The following is a 22,704-nucleotide window of genomic DNA, read 5'->3' on the forward strand; positions in this document are numbered from 1 at the left end:
AGGAGGGGAAATGGAGTGGGATTTGTCCTGGGGGATGGGGGGAAGATGATTTTTGCTAGGAGAGGGAATTTAGGGTGTTGTGCTAGAAGGTGTTATTTGGGAGGGGGGATTTGTGTTATGAGGGGAAATTTTGGGGACTTGGGGGTGCTAAAAAGAGGGTTTTGGAGGGGGGGTATTTGTGCTAGTAAGAATGAATGGGGGTATTTGTACTAGGCTAGGGAAATTTGAGAGGGAGGAATTGTGCAGGGAGTGGGAAATTGGGGGATGACGGGGTAAGATTTGTTCTGAAAGGGGAAATTTGGTGGTTAAAGGGGGTAAGATTTATTCTATGAGGGGACATTTGGGGGGATGTGCTTGAAGGGGTGATCTGGGGTGTTTGTGCTGAGGAGATGAGGGGAAAGATTTGTGCTGGGATAAGGAGGAATTTTTGAATTTTCATTTGGTGAGAATTTGCCAGAACTTCAGCAGTCACATCAACCAACCACAACAGGGGGGGGGGGGCAATCTGCGCTTAAAACTAGAGAAGGGTCATGGCTGGGTGACAGTGGATTCACCGATCTCCATATTACACAGACACAGAGGAGATGAGGGGAAAGATTTGTGCTGGGATGAGGGGGAATTTTTATTTGGTGAGAATTTTAGATTGCAAAGGGAAATTATGCTTAGGGCTTAAGCATGCCGATTAGTGTTCAATTTTTTTTGTAGAGGGCGGATTTTTGCTGACACATGATGCTTATACATCTTGGGGGGGGGGGGGGCGCAGTTTGGCATATTGGGACTAGCTGTCCTTGTCCCGGCACTGCCCCTTACATCCAGAATTGCCCAGAAGAGTCCACCCCTTACATCCAGAAGTGCCCAGCAGAGTCCTACCTTACATTCAGGAGCACCCAACAAAGTCCCCCCTTACATCCAGGAATGCCTATCAAAGATCCCCTTACATCCAGGAGGGCACATCAGATGCTTGGGATGGGGCAATCGTGTCATTGGTTGCCAGAACTTTAGCAGTCACATCAACCAACCACAGAGGGGGGGGGATCTGCTCTCAGAACTAGAGAAGGGTCATGGCTGGGCGACAGTGGATGCACCGATCTCCATATTACACAGACAGGGTTGTTGTGGGTCAGATAAAATCTTGCAGAGGGCTAGATGTCACCCTCTAATATGAAAAAAAGCTGCAATGCAAAAGCTAACAGCCCAATAACACCCAGAACATAAAAGACAAAAAACAGAACAAGAAAAGAAAAGGTGCAAAAGAGACACAGAAAAAAACTCTAAGGGAGCCCCGTTTTTAAGAAGGGGTTCAAAAAATTTTTTTTGTAAACAAAATAAAACATTGGCACCCTCAAATTATGTGTTACACATAACGAACATGATAGCCATGGGAGAAGAATGACATTGATAAATAGCACATGTGAAGCTGAAGATGAACTATATAAGACAAATGGGAACTAACGACCCACATGTATCATATATTCCTAACCAATGTCACCACAAAGCTTCTAATCCACTCCCTGGTCATCTCCTGCCTCCACTACTGCAACTCCCACCTCATTGGCTTACCTCTAAGGCCCCTTTCACACTGGGGCGGGGGCGTTGTCGGCGGTAAAGCGCCGCTGTTGTAAGCGGCGCTTTACTGTCGGTATTGGGCCGCTAGCGGGGGGGGTTTTACCCCCCCGCTAGCGGCCGAGAAGGGGTTAAAACCACCGCAAAGCACCTCTGCAGAGGCGCTTTGCCGGTGGTATAGCCGCGCCATTCCATTGATTTCAATGGGCAGGAGCAGTGAAGTAGCGGTATACACTCCGCTCCTTCACCGCTCAGAAGATGCTGCTGGCAGGTTTTTTTTTTTCCCGTCCTGCCAGCGCACCGCTCCAGTGTGAAAGCCCTCGGGGCCTTCACACTGGAATTAAAGCAGCGGCACTTTCGGCTTGGTTTGCAGGCGCTATTATTAGCGCAATAGCGCCTGCAAACCGCCCCAGTGTGAAAGGACCCTAAATAGGCTATCCCCACTTCAGTCCATCATGAACGCTGCTGCCAGGCTCATCCACCTCACAAACCGCTCAGCGTCTGCTATACCCCTCTGCCAATCCCTCCATTGGCTGCCACTCAGCCAACAAATTCAATTCAAGATACTAACTACAACTTACAAAGCCATCCACAACCTGGCCCCCAGCTACATCACTAACCTAGTCTCAAAATACCAACCTAATCGTTCTCTTCGCTCCTCCCAAGACCTCCTGCTCTCAAACTCCCTTGTCACCTCATCCCATGTTTGCCTTCAGGATTTCTCCAGAGCCTCTCCCATCCTCTGGAATGCTCTATTCCAATCTGCCCAATTTTCTCCTACTTTATCCACTTTCAAACAGTCCATGAAAACTCATCTCTTCAGAGAAGCCTATCTGGCCCCCACCTAACAACTGTACATTTATCTTCTCCATCAGCACATCCCCCACAGTTATTACCCCTTGTATCTCTTGACCTTCCCTCTTAGATTGTAAGCTCTAAGGAGCAGAGCCCTCCAATTCCGTGTATTGTATTTGTACTGTTCACCCTCAAGTTGTAAAGCGCTGCGTAAACTGTTGGTGCTATATAAATCCTGTATAATATTAATAATAATAATAATAATAATAATGTATCATACCATTCACATATATGAATAAACATAAAAGCGTATATAGTTATTCATATAAATGGGAAACATCCCATTCAAAATTCATACCAGCTGGTTTCCTGGTATTGAAAAAAAAAATCCAATATACCTCTCTCTTACATAACCTCCTAAATGTATCCCCGCCCCTAATTGGCATAACTATTTTTTCTATTGCCTGAATAACTAGACTGGGTACATTTTTCTGATGTCTATCATTCCAATGCCTAGCAACATTAGTTTTTCTTTTTGTATCCAGTCTAGTTATTTAGACGATAGTAAAAATAGTTCTGCCAATTAGGGGCGGGGATAAATTTAGGAGGTTATGTAAGAGAGAGATACAGTATATTGGATATTTTATTTCAATACCAGGAAACCATGAATTTTGAATGGGATGTTTTCCCACTTTTATAAATAACTATATACGCTTTTATGTTTCCCTCAACTCTATTCTTAAGCAAAACCTGTACCACTCTGTGTTATTTGAGGCTAGGATGGAGGTTCACCTTCCAGGAGGACAATGCCCCCAAACACACTGTTTAAAGCAACACTTGAATGGTTTAAGGGGAAACATGTAAATGTGTTGGAATGGCCTAGTCAAAGCCCAGATCTCAATCCAATAAAATCTGTGGTCAGACTTAAAGACTGCTGTTCACAAGCGCAAACCATCCAACTTGAAGGAGCTGGAGCAGTTTTGCAAGGAGGAATGGGCAAAAATCCCAGTGGTAAGATGTGGCAAGCTCATAGAGACTTATCTAAAGTGACTTAGAGCTGTGATAGCCACAAAAGGTGGCTCTACAAAATGTTGAATTTAGGGGGTGAAACGTTATGCACATTTACTTTTTCTTTTATTTTGTCCTATTTGTTGTTTGCTTCACAATAAAAAAAAAAAAAAAAAACATCTTCAAAGTTATGGGCATGTTCTGTAAATTAAATGATGAAAATCCTCAAACAATCCATGTTAATTCCAGGTTGTGAGGCAACAAAACACGAAAAATGTCAAGGGGGGGTGAATACTTTAGCAAGGCTCTGTATATCTGTAGAAGGTGTTATGCGATTATCTGTATCATATCTATGCATCCAATGAGGCTTTTTTAGATTTTTGTGCACTATACAATTTTTGAATGTTTTAATGTTGTAAATAAAATGTATGCTTTATTCTAAATCTGTTTTCATTTCATGCAATGCCATTAAGGTGGTTGTACACCTTGTACAACCACTTTTACCTATAGGTAAGCCTATATTAAGGCTTACCTGTAGGTGCTGGAAATATCTCCTAAACCTCCACAGTTTAGGAGATATTTACGAAAAAGCCGAGCGCTGATGACTACAGCGCATGCGCACTTTAGAAAGGGCACATTGTGCCGTTTCTAATAGGGCCATGCTGTAACTGGCAGCAACCGCGCATTCGCGGGAGTGATGTCACGCGACTCCGACCAGTCACAGAGCCGGAGTTCGCGGCCCCGGAAGGAAGAGGGGCGATGATGGACGCTCCCTGCTAGTGGGGACAACGGTGACATCACAGGCTTCAGTTTCAGGTAAGTGACACACAATGGGCTACTATGCGATGCATAGTAGCCCATTATGCTTTACCTTTGCAGGGAAATAAAGAGGAAGTAAAACCCACAAGGGTTTACTTCCTCTTTAAAGTTCAGTACTAGCAGGGTAATTCCTTACAACCCCTTTTTCTACTAGAGATTTGGATGTGGCATGGGTAAAGGTTTTCCTTAAATTGTACAATTAATCATGCTTATTTTGGAAGGAAGAGCAATTGCTGTTCAGTGATACAGAATGTATATGGTATATAGTGGAATGTAAAGGGTAGATTTAGGGTGTATATGTTGGATTGTACCTTGTACATTTTGATATCACAACAGTCTCATAGATGCGTGTATTTTATGCATGTGTTTTATCATGATGTTGAGAATAAAAATTGATGTTTTTGATAATTGATATTATCTTTATTGAGGACAAGTACAACATTTTACATAGATATGCATACACTGCACATATAGCACTATATTACATTACTTTCTTATTATATAACTGTAACATTTATAATTTCTCCCTTGCAATACCCCACACATTCTTTTCATCTGAATTCATGTTAAATTCCTGCAGGTTTATTTATAACAAGTATATCATGCCATCAAATCTACCACTCTACTTTTATTCACTTTCTGGCAGTCTTTGGCAGTTTCACATGCATTCAGTCTCATGACACTCAGCTTGTATTTAAAACATTAATATTCTAACAAAATGTTTGAGTAAATGTCGGATTTATAATATTATGGATATACATTTTTGTAGATCTTGAAATAGTTCATGTAATCGGTTACTGTGTAAGCGGGACAGATAGGTCAGGCACTGTATTACCCTATATGGGGAGCTGATCTTATGGGATGACAGATGATAGACGTGTCACCAAAGCACAGGTGAACAAACTTTAACACCAAGTCAGTCTGTTACAGAGATGCAAAAGTAAACCTTCCAAGCAGGATTATGTGGCATGTGGTTATACAGCTGTTGTGGCGAAACAAGCGCCCAGTCACTGTGTGGCAGGGCATGCTGAGCATTATAGTCCCCCCAGAAGCTGTAGGTTACCTATGCCTGTTAAAGGAGGATAGATGACATCTGCCAGATATGTATGTCATATGGAGAGATGGGTATGTGTGTGAGACTGATGACATTATCAGTCTATGGGCAAAGAACTGTTTAGCATACTGGCTTGCAGAAGATCTGCCATAAGATAAGTAGCTGTCACTGCTAACCCCCCCCCCCACTGGGACATGATTATAGTTTGACTGTCATGCTAATTCTCAGATTAGGCATTCTGATTTAATTCTGACTTCCCTTGTATACTTTATCCAGTGTGGTGGCCAAAAGTATTTGCCATCAGTTTTCCATGACTCTAAGAAGTCACTGAACTGGTATGCGCATGCACCTAGTTAAAGTGGAGTTCCACCCAAAAATGGAATTTCCACTTTAAGTACTCGTGACCCCCTGACATGCCACACTTAGCATGTCATTTTTTTTGGGAGGGGGGAGCTGGTACCTAGTTTTCACAGGCACCCAGCTCCCACTTCCGCTCATGGTGTTGTTGTGCCGGAAGGAAGTTCACCTCTCCCCCCTCCCGCCCTGCAATCTTCTGGGACATGTCACAGGTCCCAGAAGATTGCCGGCCATTCATAATGCCCAGCGCGGCTCGCACAGTGCATGCCCAGCTGGGAAGCCACAGCCGGGTGCCCACATCTGCAATGCCGGCGCTGCAGATAGGAGGGGGAGAGAAGTGAGGCTTCGGGCGGCCGCATTGCTGGACCGTGGTGAGTGAGTGTTTGTTTAAAACCATGTCCTCATATTAACAATATACTTAAGACCCCTTTCACACTGGGGCAGTTTGCAGGCGATATTGCGCTAAAAATAGCGTCTGCAAACCGACCTGAAACAGCCGTTGCTGTGTCTCCAGTGTGAAAGCCCAGAGGGCTTTCACACTGGAGCGGTGCGCTAGCAGGACGGGAAAAAACATCCTGCTAGCAGCATCTTCGGAGCAGTGAAGGAGCAGCGTATACACCGCTCCTGCCCATTGAAATCAATGGGGCAGCGCGGCAATACCGCCGGCAAAGCGCTTTGTGGTGGTTTTTAACCCTTTCTCGGCGGGGGTAAAACCGCCCCCCCGATAGTGGCAGAATACCGCCGCTAAAACTACAGTAAAGCGCTTTGCGGTGGTTTTTAACCCTTTCTCAGCCCCCCGCTAGCGGCCGAATACTGCCGCTAAAACGACAGTAAGGCACCGCTAATAATAGCCGACGCACCTCCCACCCCAGTGTGAAAGGGGCCTCAAAGAGAAGTATGTTTTTTTTAAATTCATACTTAACTGGGTGGATGGATCATCAGATCGATGCTGCAGCTGTCCCCTGCCATCTCTGCGCTGAGAACCGAGCCACTGAACACCGCCGATGGCTCAGTTCTCACTCCACCCCTGAGCAGAGCGATGCTGACTGTCAGTCAGCATCACTCCTGGTCTGCTTCTTCACACTCATTGGAGCGATGAGCTGTGGAGGGGCAGGGAGAGGCCGTCTCAGCGGCTTGCTGAGACTGCCATCAATCAAGGCAGCTAGCGGATCCAGACTTGGGAAATCAGGATGACGCGCTGCCTTGACTGATGGCAGCGATGTCAGCGCAGTGCGGACTTCAGACTGCTCCCTGCTAATAACGGGTCACATTAGTGCAAAACAAATTGCACTCCTGTGATCCTTAGGAGAAGCCCAGCCTAACAAGCTCAGGTGGGACTTCACCTTTAAAAAACACACCTAATTGCTCCTTACTGTAAATTTATGCATGCTTGTAATGTCCTCCATGAGCTCCCAAACCTCTCTTTTTCCCCTCACTTGTTTATTTGGATGGATCACTGCACATTAGTTGCAGTCATGTGCACTGCTCTATGCACACCAAAATTCCCATAGTACACTGGGGGTTATTTACTGAAGCTGGAGAGTGCAAAATCTGGTGCAACTCTGCATATAAACCAATCAGCTTCCAGGCTTTATTGCCTAAGCTTAAAGTGGGAGTAAACTCCCATTCATAATTTTTACCTATAGGTAAGCCATAATAAGGCTTACCTATAGGTACTGTAAATATCTCCTAAACATGCACCATTTAGTAAATATTTATTGAACATGCAGCTGGTGGTCACCATGAACAAACCACACCCGGGCCGTTCCTATAGAGTCCTGTGCCATAAATGGTGACTCCTGCGCACATGTGTGGGAATTACGTCATTGCGGCTCCGGCCCCTCACACAGCCAGAGTTTGCAAACCCAGAAAGGAAGACTGAGTGAAGATAGAAGCACCTTCAGCTGTGCATACTAACACAGTATTCCCTTGCCTTGCAGGTTGCAAAAAATAAAAATAAAAAACAGCAGTTTATTACCACTTTAATTGAACGAGCTGAAGTTAGAAGCTGATTGGTTACTATGCACAGCTGCACCAGATTCTGAGTGCACTAGTTAGTAAATCTCCCCCATTGTCTCTAGTCCATCTTTTGGAGGGAGCAAGGAAGAGAGGGTGACTACATTACTACATACAGAGGTACCATGGAGAACGTATGATGCCACCCTCTAACAAGAAGTCAGATCACAACAGTAAAAGGAATTCAGAGACTTGGAGAAGTCTGAGAGCAATACAAGGTACTTTTTGAATTAAGACTATACAGTTTACTTAAATATAATTTTCTTTTTTTCTAAATCAGAGTTTACCGTCACTTTAAGGCAGAACTCTTGGTCGGCTCGGCATACTTGTACTGTGTCAGTGATTTAGATTGCACTGAAGCCTTTGGAACATCAGAACAGCCAGGTAACTCAAAGCAAGTTCTAAAAAAGCAGGGTTCATCAACGGTGGCTCATGTAATTTCTCAGTACGGGATTTCTTTAAACATAGACTGCACTCTCATCCACAACGATGCTGCACTTTTGCTTTCTGCCTAATTTACCCTTCCACCTGGGAAGCTATTAGGTTCGGTTTTCCCCAAAGTCACGCAATTTTGCCGTGATTTTTTGCTGCGACTTGAAGCAATGCCTGTGTATTCTTGAGGTCTATGGACCTCAAGTTGCATCAAAGTGAGACCAAAGTAGTGCGGGGACTACTTTGAAGTCGCTGCGACTTGAAGTCACACAGATATGAAAGATACTCATTGGAAATCATGGGGTACGACTTGTCATGCGACTTTTCAGTCCCAAGTCGCATGAAAAGTCGCACTAGTGGAAACCAAGCCTTAGAGTGTGCAATGACACCAGCAGATTTATTCAGTAAGAACAGCATACACAAACACTTTACACATTGCTGCAAAGTTTCTTTCTACACATGACTCCTTGCATCCTTAGATCTTAGGGGTTCGTGCTGGGACTTGTAGTCCTTCACTTTTGGGGGGTCACGTCCTTAGATCTCAGTGGTTCATGCTGGAATGTGTAGTCCTTCAATTTTGGGGGTGACATCCTTAGATCTCAGGTGTTAATGCTGAGATCCTCCCAAAAGTGAAGAATTGCAAGTCCAAGCATGAACCCCACAGAGCTAAGGACATGACACCCCAACTAGTGAAGGACTACAAGTCCAAGCATGAACTCCTGAGATCTTAGAATGTGACCCCTTAGATCTCAGGTCCCATGGTTATTCATGCTTGGACCACATAGCCATCAGAGACCCCAAACAGCCACCAGAGACCCCTCACAGCCACAAGAGACCACACACAGACACTAATGACCCCACATAGCCACCAGAGACCTCACACAGCCACCAGAGATGCCACACAGCCACCAGAGACCCCACACAGCCACCAGAGACCCTGTACAGCCACCAGAGACCCCACACAGACACCAGAGACCTCACACAGCCACCAGAGACCCTGTACAGCCACCAGAGACCTCACACAGACACCAGAGACCTCACACAGCCACCAGAGACCTCACACAGCCACCAGAGACCCTGTACAGCCACCAGAGACCTCACACAGCCACCAGAGACCCCACACAGCCACCAGAGACCCCTCACAGCCACAAGAGACCACACACAGACACTAATGACCCCACATAGCCACCAGAGACCTCACACAGCCACCAGAGATGCCACACAGCCACCAGAGACCCCACACAGCCACCAGAGACCCTGTACAGCCACCAGAGACCCCACACAGACACCAGAGACCTCACACAGCCACCAGAGACCCTGTACAGCCACCAGAGACCTCACACAGACACCAGAGACCTCACACAGCCACCAGAGACCTCACACAGCCACCAGAGACCCTGTACAGCCACCAGAGACCTCACACAGCCACCAGAGACCCCACACAGCCACCAGAGACCCCACATAGCCACTTGAAAATGAAGAGGTGGGACACATTTAGATGGGGGGCCCCCAATTTTAGTCTTGCCTAGGGCAGCACAAAACCAAAGTACACCACTGACCCCAGGGGCTATGTCCTTTGATACCCTTGGCCCACAGGAAGTAGGTGAATGCCACTGGGCATCATTAAACCCAGAGAAGGACTGGCCATGGATCACAAAGTGGTAAGTTACCAGGACAGTGTCAGAGATAGGGTGAGCATTGCTGAGAAAGCAGGTTTTTATTTTAACTACTGTATACAAATAGATTTAATAAAATTGATATCAATCTGCAATTGGGTATTAATTATTTTCTTGCGATTTCCACTGCGTGGAGTTTAGCTTTAGGCAAGCATGAAGTGAAGTTCTATAAAATATAGGGCTAAAGGCTCGTTCGCACCATACCTGTTAAGCTGCAGGGCATGTAGCAAATGATTGTTTTCTATATGTCCTGATCACACGCAGACATGCCGCCTTTTTGTTTTTCACAGTGCAACTAACCGTACCACATGTTACTGCACCACAGCTCGTTGCAACCCACTGCAGTTTGTAGAGTTAGAAGAAGTGTCATTTAAAAACATTTCAAGAAAGTAAAAAAAAAAGTAAACAATGTGATGCATTGTAACAACACATAGCATCTTCCTTCGCTACCCCTACATAAAACACGCTTGCACGCATGTGTTTTTAAACCATGACGGAGCCCTTAAAGGTCCTGTCAAAAATATGCAGTCAGTTGTCAGAAATGGGCAACAGAGCTTGTCACTCTATGTACAGAATAAAAGTAAAATAAGCCTACCCCACCCTGTTAGATTGTAAGCTCCTATGAGCAGAGCCCTTCTAACCGTCTTGTGTTTTATTGTAACTGTACTGTCTCCCTTTATATTGTAAAATATTTCACAAACTGTTGGCACTACTTCAATCCAATATATTAATATTAGGAGTATTTGCTGATGGCTCTGTCTGCAGACCAGCATGGACTAATGCAGCTGTTTGCTTACTCTTGCTTAGGTTTACTGCTTTAGGTTTGTTGGGATTGTCGTCGTGCCTTAGGGAATTTCTCTCTGTCTGTCAGTCTGATCTGTCTATAAGATCAGTTCATAAATAAAAAAGTTCATAGCTCCTTCCAGCATCCACAGAAGTCCCTTGTGTTTGCATCAGGTCCTTTCCAGGAGCAGAGCCTCCCACCAGCAGAGCCTGAGCTGCGCCCTCCTCCCTCCCAACAAAAGAAGGAGGGAGCAGGCATCCGACCTTACTTTAAGGTTCATGCTTCCAGCATTGCTTATTCACTACTATTTTGGATCACTGCTCAGATTGTACTAAGTGGATGCTATGTGATTGGGAAATGAAATTCTGCTTTAAACTTTACACATTCTCTTATTAATATGCCCAACTACACTGCTAGCTGAGGATACCTATGCTTTACATTGTGGATTCATTTTGCACAACTAACTTCAATGGATTTGGGGTTGTGTTTGCACTTATGATTTCTATACAGCGTTTCCATGTGGATGCAGTGACAGCATACCATACAAAACCTGCAGGACTAAAACTCTATCAGCAAAGGAGATAATAAAAATTACTCACTAACTTTTATTAACTCACTGATTTTGTTACATAGAAGATGGACTGTGACAGGCGTGTGTGATAATATTACCATCATACAGGTAATTTGTGATTTTTATTTCCAAACGTATTTGTTTTCCATTACTTGCACACTGAATGGGTTAGACTTAGCAATTTTGTACAGGTATTACAGTTATTTACTATATTTGGATATAATAATGAGCTGAGCTGTAAATACTGTAGACGATTGAGGTTTTCGTGGTTCATAAGATTTAAAACTATCTTCATTCATTCATTCAAAAAAATGTAATTAAAGATTGCATTTAATAAAGAAAAGTATTTCTGTGTAACAGGTACATTAATGCATCATGCTAAATTCACTGTCTATTGTTGCATTATATACCATTATATTATGTTATTATACATTGTTATATTTTTTTTTTATTTATTATTTTATTGCAATTTAATGTGATTCTAGTGTGTTTTTATTATTTGTTAGTATAGAACACCTGCAGTAATAGTAGTTTAGTAATATTACTATCTTATCAATATATCATACCTTTGTTATTGTACGTTATATTGTTTTATGTTACAGTAATAGGTCTGCATGTGATACGTATTGTAATAAATTCAATTCTAGAGGGTTTTTTTTTTTATAGGAATAGAGAGCGGTAGCTTTAGTACCACTATCTTACTAATATATCATATAGTTGATATTGTACAATATATTATATTGTGTTACAGTAATAGGTCTTCATGTGATACATATTATAATTGCATGTAGAGGATGTTATTATTAGTAGTATGGAACATTTGCAGTATTGGTAGCTTTGGTGATATGACTATCTTTCTAACAATACACCTATCACTACTGTACAGTAACCCATCAATCAGAAATCAGCGCCAATTAGTTTGCTACCATAAAGCTCCTTAGAGCCTCTTTCTGAATACCTACTATCTAATATTTACTGCTTCATACTGCTATTTGAATTGTTATGTGCCATAAATTACTTTTTTGCTATAGGAAGATAAAACCTTTCATTTAGGAAGAAATATTCTGTATAATCTGTTGAATGACAATTGCACAAAACATTTAAATTTTTCTGTTTCTCTTTGTTTAAGGAAAGTGTTAGTGAAGAGCAGGGAAGGGTTAATAAAGTTCATTAGAGCCCAGTTAAGTAGCAAAGTTTGCTAATGGGAATCATGTGTCAGTGAGTGAGATGGCAGGCAGGGGGCAGGTGTGTCCACAGTCTACATGCTGACTCTATCCAGACAGAGAAATTGGACAGTAAAATGGGATAGTAGGAGGAAAAAACTTCTTCTGCTGCTTATGTAGCTGGTTAAGTCATCAGCATATCAATGTGCTGCTGTATTCTCTTTAGTTGGAAAACGTTCAGGAAACTCTTGCCAAATAATTCCGCCTCCTACTGTATTAAATCAAACGCCTCCTTGATGTGTCAGCAGAGGGAGGAAGATGACGGTACCCATGTGCAAGGTGAACGGACTTCTGCTTTTAATCACTAGACCTGCAAAGCCTGAGCTGTGAAGTCAAGCCAAAGTAACCTGCAATCGGTATATTCATCAGTGTCTTTCAGCTAAGACCAGGAAACCCATTTTTATAGGAAGCATGTGTATACGTTTAAGGAATGATGATATCTCCTGGTGTGGAGGCTCAACAACCAAAATTACAAAATTATATTTTTTTTTTTATTAGAAAGAATTAGCTTCTTAATATTTGCATGGTTTTAAATTTGGGTGCCCAACAGAAATATGAAGACTCATTTTCATTTATATAACACTAAATATATTAGACCCTTTGTAGACACCATCTAGGAACTGCTAAAATTCCTTCTCAGATAAGACATAAACTAAACAGTTTCCAATATTGGTTAATATTGACACTTTGATCCCCCCGTGTAGTTACCATGTGTTGGGTTCATGATGCTTTCAGAGAACTATTGTGCAAAGCATGACCTAATACTTCTAGCAAGCACTAAGTGATGTGCATATATTTATACTGATCCTATTGCCAACTGCACCAAAGATGCTTCCAGATATATTTTAATGTCATTCAATGCATTTCGATGTCTTCAGAACTATAATGACCTAAAGGTAACATTTTGGCACCTGGTTGGCTATTAAATATATTATGTACCACAAATCTTTTTTTTTCTTCATATTATCGAATATTGTCATTGTAGAGTGGAAGGTAAAACGTAGTCAACATAATTGTTATTCAAATTCTTAGCAGTGTTTCTGTACATATAAATAGTCCGTGCAGTTAAATGTTCCATGGAATAATGCCAGTTTCTAGAGGTGGATGCTAGAACCTCAAGACTGCAGTATCATCAGGATCATTCCCACAATCGAGGCATGCCTGGTCACCTCATGTATGGCTTGATGATCATTTTTGCTATTGTATTAAACATAGGATATGTACAATTGACAAGCTTTGCACTGTCATATCTGTCAGTTTCTGAGATGGGACTATTATGTTACTATAGTAATAACCCTAAAGCATCATAAAAACATTGCATGTTCATCTGATGCTAGGGTATAGTCTAATAGTAGAGGACTGCAGACTTAATGCAGAAGAACATATTCCAGATGTGATATGCACCAAAAACAGTTACTCTGGCCTATTGTAATATCTTTGACTCCTTGCGGGGGTCAGTTTTCTATAAGGATGCTACAAATCATCATAGTATCACAAGGAAATGTGATTTAAATATATTTATACTTTAAATAATAACACCAAATTGTCCTGTTTATATCTGATACCTTTCTCTGTTGACCCACTACAGTTGTTGGTGTACAACTTCCCTCTGAACTTAGTTGAGGACCTGCTTGAGTATGATTTCAAGTGCAACCAGTCTTAAGTACAAACGATATAGGGTGTGTACTGTAGGTTTGTTCATAAGTTGAATTTGTTTGTAAGTCTGAACAGGTACATTTTTTAAGTGTAGCTCCAACCAAAAATAATAATTTTTGAGTTCTTTGGATAGCATAGGGAAGAGTTAACACCTGTAACATTTGCTTTGCTGCCTGTGCCCCTGTTCAGAAGATTTCAGCTCACTTTCTGTCTCTGTGACAATTGGGTTTTGAAAAATTTGGGTTGTTGTGGAAAAACATGGATTGGTGATACAGCTTCAGAGGAGACACCTTTTTCCCATGATGACAGAAGTGAATTTCTCTTCCTAGGGGTAGATTTCCTCTCACTTCCTGTTGTCTCCCTCCATTTGTAAGTAGGAGTCGTTTGTAAGTCAGATGTTTGTAACCCAGGGACCACCTGTTATTGAATAGATGATTTAATTAAGTGGTATCACTTTTTTTTTTTCAATGTTTCTTTAGGTTTAAATTAGAAGAAGTTCTTTGGTAGTTGGACTAGGGAATTTATCAGCATATGTAACAAAGTTAAAGGGAATCCCGAGTGTTCAAGGCTGTTGAATTATTTTACTACTGCATGCACTGTAAGTGTTGCATAGCAGGTCAACAAGAGACCTGGTGAAACCTGGCATTGTTCAAAGCAAGGTTTTGATAGGCCAAGGAAATGTGGGTTTATTAGTTCACAAACCTTTTTGGATGCTAAATGTGTTATGTGTTTGTTGTTATTATTAGAGATGAGAGAGGTTTCAAAAAAAAAAAAAAAAAACATCCACACACATTGGTTAAACCAGATTGGAGCCACTGTCATCAAACCATTCCTATCATAAATAGCTTTTTTTTTTTTAATGTTCCATTTATAATATCACCTAGTGTCTTATAGCACACAGGCTGATAAACCTTTCCCAATATTAGTGCTATCCAGTTGGCTTAGGACCGTGCTTCACTAGGGGAAGGAGACCACAAAAATCTTCTTCCCACTAAGCTTCTCTTTCTAAGATGCTGGCTGATGCGTAAGGTTCTTTTACTCCTCAAATAGCCACTCCCATGCCTGGTTACATAAGCCATGGAATTTACAGAGTAAGAAAGAGTTGCTTACATTTTATAGTAAGGCATGGGAACAGAGGTGCGGCGTGCCCTTATTGGTGATCGAGATTCTGAATGGGAGAAACCTCATACCATATAGGGAGAGCAGCAGTGAAGAGCCTTAACTACGATATATTGACTAATGCCAACACATATAAGAACCCTTTACTATATAGTCTTGTCTACAGTTGGTGTGATTTTTTTGGTGTTATCCATGTACAGTATCTCACAAAAGTGAGTAACCCCTCACATTTTTGTAAATATTTTATTTTATCTTTTCATGTGACAATACTGAAGAAATGACACTTTGCTACAATGTAAAGTAGTGAGTTTACAGCTTGTATAACAGTGTAAATTTGCTGTCCCCCCAAAATAACTCAACACACAGCCATTAATGTCTAAACCGCTGGCAACAAAAGTTAGTACACCCCTAAGTGAAAATGTCCAAATTGGGTCCAAAGTGTCATTATTTTCTGTGGCCACCATTATTTTCCAGCACTGCCTTAACCCTCTTGGGAATGAAGACCACCAGAGCTTCACAAATTGCCACTGAAGTCCTCTTCCCCTCCTCCATGACGACATCATGGAGCTGGTGGATGTTAGAGAACTTGTGCTCCTCCACCTTCCATTTGAGGATGCCCCACAGATGCTCAATAGGGTTTAGGTCTGGAGAAATGCTTGGCCAGTCCATCACCTTTGCCCTCAGCTTCTTTAGCAAGGCAGTGGTCGTCCTGGAGGTGTGTTTGGGGTCGTTATCATGTTGGAATACTGCTCTGCGGCCCAGTCTCCGAAGGGAGGGTATCACGCTCTGCTTCCGTATGTCACAGTACATGTTGGCATTTATGGTTCCCTCAATAAACTGTAGCTCCCCAGTGCCGACAGCAGTCATGCAGCCCCAGACCATGACACTCCCACCAGCATACTTGACTGTAGGCAAGACACATTTGTCTTTGTACTCATCACCTGGTTGCCACCACACACGCTTGACAACATCTGAACCAAATATGTTTATCTTGGTCTCATCAGACCACAGAACATGGTTCCAGTAATCCATATCCTTAGTCTGCTTGTCTTTAGCAAACTGCAGGCTTTCTTGTGCATCATCTTTAGAAGAGGCTTCCTTTTGGGACGACAGCCATGCAGACCAATTTAATGCAGTGAGCGGAGTATGGTCTGAGCACTGATAGGCTGACCATCCACCCCTTCAACCTCTGTAGAGATGCGGGCAGCACTCATATGTCTATTTCCCAAAGACAACCTCTGGATATGATGCTGAGAACTCAACTTCTTTGGTCAACCATGGCCGGGTTTGTTCTGAGTGGAACCTGTCCTGTTAAACCTTCTTTGGTCAACCATGGCCGGGTTTGTTCTGAGTGGAACCTGTCCTGTTAAACTGCTGTATGGTCTTGGCTAACGTGCTGCAGCTCAGTTTCAGGGTCTTGGCAATCTTCTTATAGCCTAGGCCATCGTTATGTAGAGCAACAATTCTTATTTTCAGATCCTCAGATCCTTCAGATTCTCAGAGTTATTTGCCATGAGGTGCCATGTTGAACTTCCAGTGACCAGTATGAGAGAGTGAGAGTGATAGCCCCAAATTTAAGACACATGCACCCCATTCACAGCTGAGACCTTGTAACACTAGCGAGTCACATGACATCGGGAGGGAAAATGGCTAATTGGGCCCAATTTGGACATTTTCACTTACGGGTGTACTCACTTTTGTTGCCAGAGGTTTAGACATTAATGGCTCTGTTTTGCATTATTTTGAGGGGACAGCACATTTACACTGTTATACAAGCTGTACACTCACTACTTTACATTGTAGCAAAGTGTATTTTCTTCAGTGTTGTCACATGAAAAAATATAATTACACAAATGTGAGGTACTGTATGTACTCATTTTTGTGAGATACTGTATGTATATATATTGCTACTATTAATTTTTTGATGAACAATTAACAAGTGATTGACTTTGAATTTTTTTAACATATTTCAGAAGGCTTTTAGTGACCAGAAGTTACGGTATTTCAATCAGGCTGTATCAGAAAAAAACATGTTGCATTTTATTTATTTATTTATTACAGGTACTTATGTAGCGCCATCCATTTACACAGCACTTTACATATATATTGTACATTCACATCAGTCCCTAAGGTCCCTAACTCACATTCATACATAAATATTTATACATAAATATACTAAGGCCTTTCACTTGTTTTTTCATATTAACATGGTAAGTTTGGCTACATGTACATGGGCACATTTGCCCATGCAGCGCAAAGACACTGCTTACTTCTGTGTCTGTGTGTTTCTGTCCTAGAGCTGTGTACTGCTGCCAATTGACATGAATGGGTGAAGGCTGCTGTATTCAGCTTTGCATCATTATTTGTATAAAGTAGTACATGTGAACATATATCTGTGCAGTGCATTACTTTACACAAATAGCAGTTCAACAGCTCATTGACATCCAGGACACTAACAAATATGCATATTTGTGCATATAACAATGTGCATATAGCCTTTGACGATCACTGAAGTCCTTTATGTTAGTTCCATTCCATGTGTGTTTTCTTGATGTGGTCTGGCAAGGAACTTATACAGTGGTAGAAATTTTTCATCTTTTTCTTGATTCTATTTCCCTTTTAGTACCATTCAGGATTGTTTTGGCCTTTACAGCATCTGCCTGGCATTGACTGCCATTATTTAGGATGTTCTTGTCTGCTATTTAAATCTTTTTTAGTTAAACTTCCCCAAGGCTTATATTTTTTTAATTATATTTGTCTTTGTTGTATAAGTATGTCTTAAATTTATTAACCCTGCAGATGAGGAAATTTCAGGGCAGGGTTGTAAGGGGTAGACTGTCATCTTTTTTGTTTTAATAACCTGAGGTCAGTTATCATCTTCTTGAAAAAAAATAGATCAGTTACTGTGGAAATTCATGAAACCCCTTCCAGTTTGACCACAGGTCATAGAAGTTGTTTTCTCTTCGGACTAGTAATGCATTTGTATATATTTGACATGTAAAATTTTATTATGTGAGAAAATATATTATCCGTAATTTATTCCTGACATATATAGGCCTGTTGGATCTGTTCTGTGATCCTCCCATAAAGAGCTTGAAGACATCTTTTCACAATTAATTGAATCTGCTTTCCAGCTTCATTCTTTGCTACATGTCTCATCATCATATATTATTAATTACAGAAGTAATTATGAATTATAAACAAAAAAAAATACATTACAGTGCAACTTCAGTATTTTTTTTTTCATTTTGAAAGCAATATGAACGGGCTTAGAATCTTTTTCTTTTTTTAATTGGAGCTTAGAATCTCTATTAAAGTGGCAGTAAAGGCAAAGTTTTTTACCTTTATGCATTCTATGCATGAAGGTAAAAAACCTTCAGTGTGCAGCTCCCCCCTCAGCCCCCCTAATATTTACCTACCTCCGATCTTGATCCAACGATGTGCAAGAGATCCGGTGCTCTCTTGGGTCTCTCCCTCCTGATTTTCAACCTTGTTGACGTCAGACATTTGCTGACGAAACGCATTGGGGGAACCTCCATCATACATCATGTGGAATGCAAACCGGCATTCCTAATGTTTTAATGCTGGATTTTGTCTACTTAAATGTAAGTGCATTACTGTTGGTTTTAAAATAAAAGTAAATAAATTAAATAAAGTAAAAGTAATACTACACCATGATAGCTCTCTTCTCTCTCCCCTCATCTGTAAACACATGCTGAGCTATACTAGGGTGCTAGAGTGCCGTGTTATACATCTCTAGAGGATCTTCTTATTAGGATATCTGGGTGGATGCTAGCAGCAATCTGCATTCGGATGTGTGGTGATCAGCCTGTGAATTTCCAGGAAATACCCCATTGCAGTTTTTGACTCCCTGTAATAGGGGTCAATAGAGCCTGGTGAATGTGCTGTACATCTATATATTGGTGGAAAGGACATTACTTTGTCTTCAATCTTGGATGATGATTACTTCTCTTTAACTGGATTTTATTAGGACTTTATTTTATGGACTATCATAATACAATATTTTTCTATACGTTTTGGTTTTTCATATTTAGTGACACCATTCACATCACCTTTGATGGAATTTTTGGAATGGAATGTTTATTACTTCACTGTGACTATATGTTTGCTTGTATATATTTGGGCGTGCAGTTTATATGAATCTTATTTAATCATTTATTGCATCTCCCTCCTGATTGGCTTAGATGCAGCAGCAGGGCCATTGGCTCCCACTGCTGTCAATCAGTGAGGCGGGAGTGGGGGGCAGGGTTGAGTCAGGCTCTTTGTGTCTTATGGACGCAGAGTGGCTTGCTACTGGGGGCACTGATCAAGGTGGAGGAGCCAGGAGCCCCTGCCGGGGACCCGAGAAGAGGAGGATCAGGGCTGCTCTATACAAAACCATTACATAGAGAAAGTAAGTGTGACACGTTTGTTATTTCTTTTTGATAATATTTTTACTTTACAATCACTTTAAGGGAGTTGTAAAGGCAGAAGGTTTTTTTACCTTAATGCATTCTATGCATTAGGATAAAAAAAAAAAACTATATGTAGCAGCCTCTCCAGCACCCCCTAATTACTTAGCTGAGCCCCATCTCTCTTCAGCGATGTCCACGAATGTCTTAGCCATCCAGGACTCTCCACCTGATTGGTGGAGACACATCAGCAGCGCCATTGGCTCCCACGGCTATCAATCAAAGTCAGTTAGCCAATCAGGGGAGAGAGGGGGCGGGGACAGGTCGGGGCTCCTTTTCTGAATGAACACACAGACCTGTGACTCGGCTGGTTGGTTTGATTAGCAAAGATTGGTCATGACATCACTTCCGGTTTACTCAGCTGCCAATGGCGCCAATTTTAAAAAATGCTTAGTATTACAAAACGCTGATTTTGTCGATTTGAATACTTTTAGGTGCAAAGGTGGGATTTGGGGTCTTATAGATCTAGAACCCTCCATAAAGGGTACCTGTCACCGCCTATTACTGTCACAAGGGATGTTTACATTCCTCGTAACAGCAATAAAAATTATCAGAATTTTTTTTTTTAACAGACAGTGTAAAAATAAAAAAATAAGATTTTTTTTTTTTAAATTCTCCATGCTCACGTGCAGAGGCAAAAGCATATGTAAGTCGCGCCCACAAATGTATACTTTGTTCAAACCACACATATGAGGTATTGCCTGCGATCGTTAGAACAATAGCAATAATTCTAGCAAAAGATCTCCTCTGTAACTCTAAACTGGTAACCTGTAGAAAATTTTAAAGCGTCGCCTATGGAGGTTCTTAAGTACCGTAGTTTGTTGCCATTCGTAGTTTGTGTGAGCAATTTCAAAGCATGACATGTTCGGTATTTATTTACTTGGCATAACATCATCTTTCACATTATACAAAAAAATTGGAATAACTTTACTGTTTTTTTTTTTTTTAATTCATGAAAGTGTTTTTCCCAAAAAAATTTGTTTAAAAGACCGCTGCGCAAATACCGTGTGACATAAAATATTGCATCGATCGCCATTTTATTTTCTAGGGTCTCTGGTAAAAATATATATTTAATGTTTGGGGGTTCTAAGTAATTTTCTGGCAAAAAATTAGTTTTTTAACAACAAATGTCAGAAAAAGGCTTAGGCAGGAAAGTGTTATGGATGAAGTAAGATTTTTATTTATTTTTTCTTGTAACTATAAATGTTCAATATAAATAAACACCATTCCCTTTATCCATTAGATGGTTAACTAGTTCCAGTCTTTTTGCGTTTATTAAAAGTCAGCAGCTACAAACAGTTTAGCTGCTGACTTTTAATAAACACACTCACCTGTCCCAGGATCTGGTGATTTTGCATGCCCAAACCCTTGATTCTCTCCCTCCCCTCGATCCTCTCCCCGGTTTGCAGCTTCACAGCTGGGTGTGCACTGCGACTCCTTAGTGGTCGGGCAAACTTCTGGGACCTGTGACATGTCCAAGAAGACTGCAGGGAGGCAGGGGGAGAGGAGAACTAAAGGTTGAATCGCCTAAGCGGTCTGACCGGAGGTGGGAACGGGTACCTGTCAAAACTAGGTACCCGCTCCCCCCCCCCCCCCAAAAAAAAAAAAATACATGCCAAAGTGTGGCATATGAGGGGGAAGGAGTGCTTAAAGCGAAACTTCCCCTTTTGGGTGGAGCTCCACTTTAAGGGACAGTGACTAAGAAGCTTGATTTTGGAAACTGTGAACGGGAGAGAGCAAAAACACTATGAAGTCTTCCATATTAACAGTAATATATGACTCTTTATAAAATGTGTACTTTTCATAAGCAATCTTAATATGTACATTATTTAGTACAGTTTCACATAGAAATAATTTTACATTGTTCTAAATGCTCTGAATTGCTTTCAGATTATTTTTGTTTGTTCTAGGTTACTGTACTTCCCATTCCATAGTATATTTAACTGCCCCTGAAATGATAAAAAAAAAACTATAAAAAAAACTGCAAATAAAAAGGATGTTTTGAAAAAAGAGAAGGGTGATGATGACAAGTAAGCAGTACTTTCCACAACATATGCTCTTCTTACAGTGTGTACCAACTGTACAATGCAGTGATGCTGAAAACAGTAGCTTTCTGTACACCATCTGGCAGACAGTTTATGAGAAGCTTGAACATTCTTCACTTTTAACAGTATGATCATGCTTATTAAAAAGCTGCATGTGCCTCTGCTGATGATTGGTCAAAGCAGTTGTGGGAAATGGAATATGGGGATCTTCAAAGCTGGAATACTAATTTGGCAAATGAAAAGGTGCAAAACCTTAGAAGGAAACAGACTTCTGACAAGATTATGTAACAAGGTGTCACTGTATTTTCTTTCATGTGACTACAACCCAAGTGTAATGCTTGCATGTTTTTTATGTCGAGATTCCATTTACCTAATCCTCCTCACTCATTGTAATGTTTATATATTGTACATCTGGAAAACATTTCATGTTATCCTAGAAACCTGCTGCTATAATGTAAAGCAGAATACAGTTATTATGGAGGCATTGAATGGTAAATATATATATATATATATATATATATATATATATATATATATATAGTATACAGGGCTTTTTTAGGTGCATAGGTGCAGGAACTCAAGCACGACCCCCTTAAAACCCCCACTTACACCCTCCAAACCGCATCAAATAGTGAATGTGGACAAATTTCACTAACAGTGGGAGGGTCTTAAAGGGGCGTTAAATACCAGGAGTGCATTACGTACAAAGTGTAGAGTTTGGGGGGGTGTTACTGTAGAGTTCAGGGATGCGCTACATACATAGTGAAGCGTTCAGGAGTGCACTATGTACATAGTGAAGAGTTCAGAAGTGTGCTACGTACATAGTGAACAGCTCAGGAGTGCATTATGTACATAGTGAAGAGTTCAGGGGTGCGTTAGGTACATAGTTAACAGTTCAGGGGTGCTCTATGTACATAGTTCAGGTGTGCACTACGTACACATTGCAGAGTTCAGGGGTGCATTACGTACATAGTGCAGAGTTTAGGGGTGTGCTATGTACAGAGTTCAGGGGTGTGCTACGTACATAGTTCAGAGTTCAGGGGTGCATTACATACATAGTGCAGAGTTCAGGGGTGTGCTATGTACAGAGCTCAGGGGTGCGCTACGTACATAG

General features: G+C 41.4%; 1 protein-coding gene across 1 annotated transcript in view; it reads left to right on the forward strand.

Moving 5' to 3' along the window:
* Positions 1-10,674: 10,674 nt before the first annotated feature.
* Positions 10,675-22,704, forward strand: part of MXRA5 (matrix remodeling associated 5) — a 65,689-nt gene continuing 53,659 nt past the window's right edge. Inside the window, exon 1 of the mRNA XM_073616385.1 lies at positions 10,675-11,183. The gene's annotated coding sequence lies outside the window, so the exon portion shown is untranslated. The remainder of the gene's footprint in view (positions 11,184-22,704) is intronic.

Source organism: Aquarana catesbeiana, linkage group LG02 (genome assembly GCF_042186555.1).
Source record: "Aquarana catesbeiana isolate 2022-GZ linkage group LG02, ASM4218655v1, whole genome shotgun sequence".
NCBI lineage: Eukaryota > Metazoa > Chordata > Amphibia > Anura > Ranidae > Aquarana > Aquarana catesbeiana.